Source organism: Vespa crabro, chromosome 5 (genome assembly GCF_910589235.1).
Source record: "Vespa crabro chromosome 5, iyVesCrab1.2, whole genome shotgun sequence".
NCBI lineage: Eukaryota > Metazoa > Arthropoda > Insecta > Hymenoptera > Vespidae > Vespa > Vespa crabro.
In genome coordinates, this window is record NC_060959.1 from 7889616 (window position 1) to 7902115 (window position 12500).

General features: G+C 26.9%; 1 protein-coding gene across 3 annotated transcripts in view; it reads right to left on the reverse strand.

Moving 5' to 3' along the window:
• The window catches only part of LOC124424225 (serine-rich adhesin for platelets), a 113130-nt gene that overhangs the window by 99360 nt on the left and 1270 nt on the right, over positions 1 to 12500 (reverse strand). The gene's annotated exons all lie outside the window — the stretch shown is intronic.

A 12500-nucleotide genomic window follows, 5' to 3' on the forward strand; every position in this document is an offset into this window, starting at 1 on the left:
AACGTAATCTCATATAAGTTGTTTTATCTTTTTTTTTTGTTTCCTTTCTTTCCTTCTTTCTTTCTTTTTAAAGAAACGAAATTTCATTCCTAATATGAATTCTTTTCATTTCTATTATATCAACAAAATGATATTGATTTCTTTTATTTTGATATGTTAAAAAAGAAAAGAAAAAAAAAAAAAAAAAAGAAGAAGAAGAAAAAGAAAACGATTGTCTGAAGATTCATAACGATAAGAATTTTACGTCGGAAAATTTTCTTTTCACGTCACAAAGAATTTAAAAATTCTCTCTTTTATACTCCTCTTTTAAAAAAGATAACTTTCGTTACACGATCGAAAGGTTTGCTTTTCTTAAATATCTCCAGGTAGGGGATTCGTCTTTATATACATATATATTCATATATATATATATATATATATTCATGGATTGGAGCTTCGTGCAAAAGAAAATCATTCGATGAAAAACTTCAATTGGGTAACGAAGCATTAGTATAAATTCTTTCTATTTCTCTCTCTCTCTCTCTCTCTCTCTCTCTCTCTCTCTCTCTCTCTCTCTTTTTATCATACAGTTTTTAGCTCTCTTAAGAATACAAATTACAACGAATACTTGAAATTAGGACAGAGTCTGACGATTTTTTAAAAATTCGGTATTCGAAGAAGCGATCTATATATATATATATATATATATATATATATATATATATATATATATAAAACGTACAAAATATCTATAGAGAAAGTACATATCTATTCGGTATCATAGGAAATACTTTAAGTAAAACTTATGCGAGCAAGGATGGTTTACCAAAGGGAATTTATACGACAGTACTTCGTAGAGCTTTAAAAGGGATCTTCTCTACTGAATACTTACGATATACTACTTCAAGTCAAAAGTTCCTTCCTAACAACCTCTCTTCTTTCTCTCTCTCTCTCTCTCTCTCTCTCTCTCTCTATCTCTCTCTATCTCTCTTTCTTTCTCTCTCTCATAATAATTTCCATAACATTTAACTATGATATTCGACTGAGAGAATGAAAGATGTTTTTCCATCTTGAATTACTCACTACGACGATTTAATTATCTATTTATTTATGCACAATTAATCAATCGTTTAACGAGATTACGATTGAATAAATAACAAAAATATTTATCTAATATAACGACGTAGTATCGTATCAATGAAAATTAAATTTTATAAATTAATCGAATTAATCGTAAGATAAATTTATTTATATCATCGATGCGTACAGATGAACTAATCGGATTAATAAATTTGTATCGTTTGAAAAACTATCTTTCATGTTACTTATTTAATGGATTTCAATGTTCGAAAAAGAAAGGAAAAAAAAAAAAAAAAAAAAAGAAAACCGCACGATCCTCCATTCGTCTCCGTTTGTTCAATTCAATGTCACGAGTAAAAAAAAAAAAAAAAAAAGGGGGAGGGGAAAAAAAGAAGAAAGAGAGAGAAACAGAAAAAAGAGAAAGAACAAAGAAAATAGAATTAAAAGAAAAAATTTGTCGAAATAGACAAACGAAATCGATAGTGAAAAAAACTTTCGAATGAATCTTGATAATTCACGATGTATTTATTTGACTTTTGTTTTAATACGGATCATCCGAAAATGGCGAGAATTTATGCGTCGTTTCTCACTCGCTCGTTATAGGTGACGAAACGGGACGAAACGAGACGAGACGAGACGAGGCATGCGCCCTGACAAAAGTACCGAAAATATACGTGCCGATGGCGAATGTGCGCGCGGTCGATACAAGCCACCGCACCACCAAACCTGCCGCGTAAATTTTGTTAAATCGAACCGCTTTCGAAAATCTACGATCGCACCAACGATCCCTGCTCCTCCTCCTTCTATTCCTCCTATCCCTTCCTACCCTTCTACTCCTCCTTTTATTCCTCCTACCCCTTCCACCCCTCCTCCTCTTCATCTACCAACCACTTTGTGATTCTCTCTATTTCTATAGTCTCTCTGTAGTTTCTCTATCTCTTTCTCTCTCACACGTACATACATATGCACACATTCGCTCTCTCTCTCTCTCTTTCTCTCTCTTTTTGTTATACCACGGAAATTTTGTCGAAATTTTAACAAAACTCCATAAAATATACGCGACAGAAGCAGAAATTAAACATCGATCGGAAAAGTAGTGTTTAATTTCTTCAATACATGATTTATTTATTTATTTATTTATTCATTTATTTATTCATTTATTTATTCATTTATTTATTTATTTATTTATTTATTTATTCATCATTCGATTTTCTTTGTTCCTTTTTACCTTTATAAACGTTTCAAAAAAAGAATGTATATAATACAACAATTATCGTATTCTACGTTAAAGTGGTAGTAATATAAAATTTATATTATTATTACCATCATCATCATCATCATCATCATTATTTTGCCATATAAAATTTAATGAAAAATGTGTTCCATATATAGTACAATATATTGAATTTGTTAATGTACGTTGAAATGTATGTATGAACTATATTTCCATTCAAGATATAAATATAAACTCAAATTAAATATCGATCAGAAAAGAATCGTTTAGTCTTTTAATAGATGATCCATTTTTTTTTCTTTTTTTTAGAAATGTTTCAAAAAAGGAAATATATATATAATAATTCAAGGATTAAACCGATAAATTAATTTATTAATAAAAATTACGATCAAACAAAAATTTCTATGTTCTTACGTATGAGCCCAATGATTATGAAAGTTGTCCGAGATAAATCATTTAAGAGTTGTTCAAAAAAAAAAAAAAAAAAAAAAAAAAAAAAAATTATAATAATAATAATAATAATAATTTTTCCAGAATAATTCAAACCCGAATGCTTGTAAAATATCTCAAAATGAGAAAATATATGGCTTTACAATTAGAGATCACTTTGATATATCATATCTGGCTAATCATACTCGTAATTGATAGATACGAAAAATATGATATTTCGTACTTTGACAAACTTGACATTAAAAACTCCACGAATTTGTATACTTACAAACTTATTAATTAAAAAAAAAAAAAAAAAAAAAAGAAAAGAAAAAGAAAAAATAACTCGACCGTGTTAATTGAATTAATTATCATACATAAGCGATAATGAACAATTATCGATCGTCTTGTCATTAATTCAATGTGATAATATGTGTATTTATATGCGTATGTATCATCAATTATATATAATAAACCTAAATGACTCCTTAATCCGATTAAGGATTAAATGGTGATAACACGTTGAATACCATGACAATCGAAGTATCATTGAAAATGTTTCTAAACTCTGTTTACCGCATCATCATGTTAATCAACGTTCGATAATTTTAATTGTATTACTTGATGAATCTCAATGCAACTTCAAATTGACTTAAGCGTGAATCGTGATTGTCACAATTGCCAATTAAAACGTTCCCTTCGTAATCCCTTTTATCATAAATGTAATTAAATTTTACTTCGATACAGAATATATATATATATATATATATATATATATATATATATATATATGTACATATCATATATATACGTATATACGTATTTGTAAAAAAGTTTTAAAATTCTATTCCGAAAAATTGTATCCTACGGTAAAAAAAGAAAAAAAAAGAAAAAAAAAGAGAGAGAAAAATAAATATCTCTAGCAATTGAACACGCACGCACGCAAACAAGCAAGTATACACACAAAAAAAAATTATTCCATAAACTTTTATCCTTTTCCTAAATAATAAATTAATTTTTTAAGGAGTCTCGCTTAATTATTTTTAACGACATTTATATTTAAATATACGATACACCTGAATATATATTTTTTAAATCGTGTTAAATACTATCTCGCTATAAAAGTTATATCTTGAAAATGAAGATATATTCATTTTCAAGGATGTGCTAAACTAAATGTAACATCGTAAAAATGTTCAGGAATACTTTTTTGTTATATACTTTCGAAGAAAGAACATCAGAAACATTGGACTTTTAATGTACAAAAGATATTTGTAATTTTTCATATCTTTCCCTTTCTTCCATTTTCCTCTACCATTCTCATGGCTTTTCATATCCTTTTTATCTGAGCGCGATCATTTAACATTCTTTTAAATAAAATAATATAACGAATGGATTAAAAAAAAAAAAAAGAAAAATATTCTCAAAAAATAATCTAACGAAAGGACGAAATATTTAAGATTGAATCGATTATATAAGTATAGATACTTTTGTAAGTTAATTCGAGGATTGAAATAATCGAGTTTGAATTTCTCATTGTTAATGAATAATATTTTCGTGTCCCTGGTCCTACTCTCTTTTGAAGGTTCGAAAGTGTCAAGAACACTTGTAGCATGCTCGTTAGCACGCTATAAACGATAACCCACCTAACAACATCTGGTCATTTCGCATAATAAACGTCTCACATATATCCAGTTTTGTACGTAATTGATTCTTCGGTTTATCGAAGTTCACGCAAAAAAAAAAAATAATAAAATAAGAAATAAAAATTGACGCGTTAGAAAATATTGAAAAATCGAATTGATTATTTTTTACTTGCAAGCATATAAAAAATAAATTACCAATTTATCTGTAACTTGTTGCTAAAAAAAAAAAAAGAAAAAAGAAAAAATAATAAAAAATAAAAAATAAAAAATATTTCAAACGCATTCTTTTTTTTGTTACGTATTCGAAGCTTCAACAAAAAATTACGTATAATAGTAAATTAAAAAAAAAAAAAAAAAAAAAAAAAAAAAAACACGAAAATTTCTCATTCTTTTTTCTTTTCCTCTTTTTTTTTGTTTTTATTTTTGTTTTTTACAGGATTCCAATTTATATTATAAAAAATGTCCTTGAAATTCCAAATGGCTTTTGTTTATTTTTATTTTTCTTCTTTCTTTTTTTTTTTTTTTTATTCGAACGCTCCCATATTACATAAAATTATAATGAGAGAAGTCGGTTAGAGTACTCTTAAGCGCCACTTAAAAACTGGTTTTGTGATGTAGAATATATATATATATATATATAAGTATGTGTGTATATGAGAAAAGTGATTGCTTCTGGCAAAAACTCTTGTCAGTATAAGTATAACGAGAGCGCACCCGATATTTTTGTATACATATATAGAAGGAGAAAACACTTTAACTAAAGTGGTAATAACATAGTTTCGCTTTTTAATTTTTACCCATCTCATCGCATCGATAACACATAAAACGTTGAACGATGTTATAACTAAATGGAATAGTGTTCACGCAATCTATTTGATCTACCGAACAACTTATCAAGCTTTCAATATTATTCTCTCTCTCTCTCTCTCTCTCTCTCTCTCTTTCTCTCTATTTATATTTGTTCTCTAAAGAATGACAAATATAAAAAGAAAAATGATTTTAATATATCATATAATTTTTCTATTGAAATATTAGATGCTTTTCTCTTTCTTATAATACACATTAGAAGATTCATCTAAAACGAAATATATATTATGATAATGAATATAAACTTGGCCTAAATTATATAAATATATTTTACTCATTGATATATATATATATATATATATATATATATATATATATATTATATTTAAATCTGTTTTTCATAACATAGAAATTTTTGTAAAATAAGATATATTATCATAATTAATAATTAACTTAAGTTATAATTATAATTGTATAATATTTTATCTACATATATCAATTATAGAAAAATATACTTTTATTAATTATAAATAAAATAAATAAAAAAATTTTACTGAATAATTCTCCTTTTACGTTTCCTTTAATACAAATCCCATTGAAAATAAAACAAATTGTAATAACGATTATGAAATGAGAATAATCTAAATCATATATTTATTCTATTAAAATATCCTATTAATTGCCTTCCTTCTTTTTTTTTTTTAATCTTTTCTTTTCTATTTATGATAAATACAAATCCATTTAAGACGCAATAGAAATAAAAATAAGTGAATAAAACAAATTCTTTTCGTAATACTTAAATTAAACGAAACGAAACAAAACCGAAAATATATAATCTCTCGAAAATGAAAAGACGGGAATAAGATTTTTTTTCTCAGAAGAAAAAAAAAGAAAAAAGAAAAACGACAAAAAAAAAAGAAAGAGAAAGAAAAAGAAAGAAAAGTGCATTATCGATCTAATTAGTCGAAATAGTTAACGTTCGTACATTTTGCAAAACGTCAATAACGATTATATCTTTTTTTCTAACCATCATAGATGGGATCGTGGGACGTGGCTTTGCGTCATGGTCTTGCTATTATAGCGAGGATTTGGTAAAGGCAAAAGAGCCACACTTCGATATCAATCGGCATCTTGTACTTTCGTACCTTGGGAGAGATAAAAAATAGGTCGTACGCATTTCATTAAAAAGCGGACGAATTGCCTAACACTCATAGTCGTCGTCGTCGTCGTCGTCGTCATCGTCGGTCCTGTGTCTCAGTTGTTGTCCGTAGGTTTCTCTCTTTCTCTTTTTCTCTCTCTCTCTCTCTCTCTCTCTGTCTGTCTTTCACTCTCTCTTTTTATCTCTCTCTCTCTCTCTCTCTCTCTCTCTCTCTCTCTCTCTCTCTCTCTCTCTCTTTCTGTCAATTCAACACAACAATTCTGCGAGTGGGAATTAACGAGAACGCGGGAGCCACGATTAATTAACGTTGGCCTCCTCTCCTCACCAAGTTCGACCCACCTTGGGATTATAATTACCTGAACTTCGTCATTTCTTTCTCTCTCTCTCTCTCTCTCTCTCTCTCTCTCTTTCTTTCATTTTCTTTTTTAAAACTATACATACAGCTTTCTTTTCCTCCCATACACAAGAGCTCGATGAGATCGGTTAAAAAAAAAAAAAAAAAAAAAAAAAAAAAAAAATAAAAAAGAAAAAATAAAAGAATAAATAAAAAATTAAAAATTAAAAAAACTTGAAACAATCGTACGAGCTCGAATGTAAACAACAAAGATCACGAGAGTTTAAATCAAAATTATTATCCAACTAATAGTATATACATATATTTACGTGAAAATTTTTCTATATACGATATGCACTTACGATAATGATAATAATAATGATAATTATAATGATAATGATTATAGGTATCTGACGTGAGATTAACCGTGCCATATCTCAAGAGAGATATAACTATACGAGATTTTCAACGAGAATAATACTTTTCTTTATTTTCCTCTTCTTAATAATATCTTTTTCTTTCTCTTATCGAGAATAAATGTTTATTCCTCTGTATGACCGAATTTATAAATAAAATAAATATTATCCAATATTTAAAACTCGTATTACAATTGTAATACACTCTATTGTGACCATGATAAGATCGTACTTATACATATTGTTTGTAAACATTGACCTACGAATATAAAATAATAATAATATTTTTATAAGGATAAAACGTAATTATATTTAACGAATACAAATATCTATAAGTGTGCCTTAACGTGCGTTATGTAAAATGAATTGAAATTATTGGCCTAAAAGATTACGATACCTATGTGTTAACTTGGACATGTAAAAAAAAAAAATATATATATACATATATAATTGTGTAAATATCTATCATTGCTGTTAGATTTTTACAATCAATCACTTTCTCTTGTTTTATATATATATATATATATTTATATTATTATTATTTCATTCTTCATATATTATTCATCATCATCTTTTGTAGATCAATCAATGCGAATGCGTGACGTAGTTAATTAAGAATATGCTCTCTCATTGATCTAAAATATTCGAAAGTTATGTACTTACTTACTTACGAAGTATAGATATGTACAAGATATATATATATGCACACGTCGATCAAGGTAATAAAAACGAATTGAAAGGCCCATACAACTCACAAAAGATACGAACAAAACCTGTTCGACCATTGAATTTCAAACTTTCGACATATTTCGCATCGTATTTGCTGCTTAAACGCGATGAATTTGAAACTAGTCCATTACTGAAATACTGAACTATAAATATTCTTTATCATGTGAAAGTCGAAACTAACAATACCATCAGAGCTTTTACATGTAAGGTACATACGTACGTATATACTATATTCATGTACAATATTCCTGTACAAAAATGAAATTATTGTATTACAAGTGAATTCGAAAGAAAGTTTTTAAATAATTTTAAAAATCTATTAGTCGACTTTTACGCAACTTATTTTTTCTGTATTTTTCCTTATTTTTTTTTTCTTTTTTTTTTTTCTTTTTTAAACTAATTTTTATCTTTTCCAATGGCAAACAAAAAGTTTCCTCGGCTTGAGGTTTCGTACAATCTGCAAATAAAAATAAAAAAAAAATAGAAAAAAGAAGGATAAGTTGGTGTCCTAAAAAAAAAAAAGAAAAAGCAATAGTTCTTTTTTTTTGCACCACGTAGAAACTCCCGTCTCACAATATATTTGTATCACGTTATATCAACATAACAATTTATCTCCATTAAAATAGTTCGTGTTCAGATACATGTATTTTATTTAATATACCCATATCATGATTTATTTATTTCCATTATAATAATATATATTTAATTCTTTCGCATGAAGAATTAAGTCATAGTTCATTTATCATAATTTATTTGTCTATATGGAAATAAAAATTTAGATTTATTTCTTTGTATTGTCAATACAATTTATTGGTTTGTTTATCTATCAAAATTTATTTAAATCAATTACTTTTCAGATAAATAACAAGAAATAGATTCAATGTTATAAATTCGTAATCAGAAAGATAAAAATCGATTGAAGCTGGGTGAAAGAAAAAATTTTTAAATTTTGCACCGTTCTCTCTCTCTCTCTCTCTCTCTCTCTCTCTCTCTCTCTCTCTCTCTCTCTCTCTCTCTCTCTCTCTCTCTCTCTCTCTCTCTCTCTCTCTCTCTCTCTCTCTCTCTCTCTCTCTCTCTCTCTCTCTCTCTCTCTCTCTCTCTCTCTCTCTCTCTCTCTCTCTCTCTCTCTCTCTCTAATAGCATATCGAACGTTTGTATCGGAAATAAAATAAATTTCTGCAACGAGGAATCGAGCGATACTAATTTGTACGAATCTCGTATTATAATGCAGGATCTCCTACTGGGAAACGAAGTAACTCTGGTCGTTTATAACCCAACGCAAATTTATTTCCTTGTCACGATATTCTAGTATACACGCGCGCGCGCGCACACACACACACACACAGAGAGAGAGAGAGAGAGAGAGAGAGAGAGAGAGAGAGAGAGAGAGAGAGAGATACACATAGACAGACCATAAAACACAAACATAAATTATGATATCGCATATATACCTTTACTAACGAAGACTTGGCGTGTACCTACTTCTCTAGAGGTTTTTCAAAAGGAAAAAGAAAAGAAAAAAAAAAAAGAAAAAAGTAACTAAAGAGAAGAAAAAGAAAAGAAAAGAAAAAAGATTTTATTCGCGACGTAACATATATATAATATGTATAATAATCATTCGGACTTTTATCCTCTTTTTGTGCACGAACTGAAATAACGAATTTAAAATTACGAAAAAGAAAAGAAAGAGAGAGAAAGAGAGAGAGAGAGAGAGAAAGAGAAACGAGCGACAAAAATTTCAGAAAAAAGAGCTAAAAATCTTTAAAAACGTTAAATATTAAAGCTACGCGATGAACATTTCAAATTACAATTTCTTTTCCTCGCTCGTCACAAACATGAATATTCTTTTCCTTTTTAAAGAAATTTCTAAAATTAAATGAAATTTCCAATCGAATTATTCCATTGATATTTCTTTATTTGCGATAAATGATGTGTAAATTTAAAAAAAAAAAAAAAAATCGTTCTCTTAAACGCGAACCCCTTAAAAGGAAAATACAAAAGATATCAATATTTTTTACAATTCTCTTTAAAAACGATAGAACTTGTATTTTAAACTTACTCGTATATTTTAATCAGATAAAAATTGATTAAAAAATTATCTACATATATATATATATATATATACCAATAACTATAAAAAAATATTAAAAAATTACAATAATTTTGTATACTAAAAAATATGCAATAATATCTTTAAATTTCAATAGCCAATTATCATTTTTCGTTCGGTGAAATGCGCTTCGAGAGCTAGTAGTACAGATCAATATGATGTCAGACATTCCACTTTAAAACGCTTCGATACGAAATATACTATGAAAAATAAATATTAACATATCGCGTATAAAACAAAAAAAAAAAAAAGAAAAAGAAAAGAGAAAGAAAGAAATTATCATCAAGATTAAATCATCGCATTTATTCGTCAGTAAAAATACGTTAATTTAATCGAATCAATTAACTTTCAATTAATCATCGCGTTAATCGTCGTATTATATGCTTATCTAATTAAAACAAAAAACAAACAAAAAAATATAGAAACTTTTATGTTATCGTTTATAATTAATTCAGTTAATATGCTTTGGTAATCATTGAAATATTTTGTAAAAATATTTTTTAATCGAATTAATCGATATTACGAGTATATGATAACGATATACGATAGATAGATGTACGAACGTCGTTATAGGAATATTCTTATAAAGAATAAATCAAAAGTTCTTAAATGATTACTAAAAATCATTTAAATTGATCTATAATCAAAAATAATTACGATAATCGCAATAATTCTCTTTCTCGATAGATCTTAGACTATTATATATAAATATATTAAATATATTTTTTTTTCTCTTCATTCTCTTTTTCCTCAAATTGTAAAACTATAAGCATAGAAACTTTTTATTCGTGCTATAGAGATGCACTATTTAATTACGAACAATTTAAGCAACCAAATATGTCATATGTATACATATATATATATATGCATGAATGTATATATATATATGTATATATATATATATATATATATATATATATATATATATATATATATATATATATATATATATATATAAACGCTCTTATGAACATCATCGAGAACATAAATGGTATGTAGCTGCGTTCGATCGTTAACTAATTCAGTTCAGACATCTACACGATATATGTGTACATCATATATGTATATACGATACATAGAGATTAATCCTATTAACGATGAAAATATTTAATTATCAAAATTAAATAAGATTTTAAAGAAATGAAAATGATTACAAATTTGTTGTGATACTAATGAAATAAAAATTTATTTTTCGAAAGTATCTGCATATATACATTTATATATATATATATATATATATATATATATATATACGAACTATAAAAAGAATTATTTTAAAGCGAGAAAGTTTGACGGGTTTCGAAGAGAAGGAGTCAAAGTTCAAACGTATATTAGAGAATCGAGAACACGAAATACCGTATTTCCGGCACGAACGTAGTGGCAAAAGTACAACTTCGGCAAGTTTGTCAACTCGGCTAAACGTAAAGTTTACAGTACAGAGGGTTCTGTCTTCTTTCTTCGAGAAAAAGAAAAATAGAAAGAGAAAAAGAATGAAAATAGAAAATAAAAAGGACTTAATGGTAACGTGTGAGTTATAATATTATGTGACTCTTCGAAACGTCGTCATCAGGAACTTTAAAATGTCTCTCTCTCTCTCTCTCTCTTTCTCTTTTTTTCGCTCATTCTCCTGTATCAGCAAATTTTCTAACTTCATCAAACGTAAGACATAGTGAAAATTACATTTTACATTTGATAGATATGTAACTTAAAATATATATCTGCAATTATTTACAACAAAGTATATACCAAATATTAAATAAAATATAATCAATGTCAATCAATTTTTCTCTTATCTATTGATAAGATATTCACTAAAATACATTTGTATATGTATAAAAAAAAAAATATGTATATAAATATATATATATATGTATGTATGTATATATGTATACATATATGTACAGACGATATGATTAAGTTTATTTATATGATAAATTTCATAAAATGTATTAATGATCTTTGAGAATATCTGATGATACGATCTTATCACTAAGTTTCACCTTTCAAGTTGCATTAGATAGATACTACAACATACTACAACATAGTAAAGACAGAGAAAAGTTGATTTACCCAGCTGAGGGATTCTCAGACTTCAATTTAAAAGTTTTTAGATAAGTTTGTATATTATTTACAAGTATCAAATGGAAATCAACTCTATCCCTCCTATATGTCAGATATTTCTTTAATTGAATAATGCATTGTGTTAATTATACTAAACATTTGAACAGTTTCAAGAAGGAAAAAAAAAAAAGACAAAAATATAACATATTGTAAATAATTTAAATAATAAATAAATAAATCAATCAATTAATAAAAAACAAATAAAATAAATAATAATGATAATAATAAAAAGATAAATACTATATAAGCAAAGAACATTATATATGTACCTGCACATGATATGCGTTATTTTCTCTTCTGTTTTATGAATGAGCGAATCGTTTAATTGGTGTACATTCCGTATTGATTTTTGATCGTAGATAAGTGAGACGCGTTGTTAATAAAGGCTAGGTTATGTTGATTTAACATAACGGATGTATAACGGTGACAATATATAATTTCAAACAAGAACAGTTC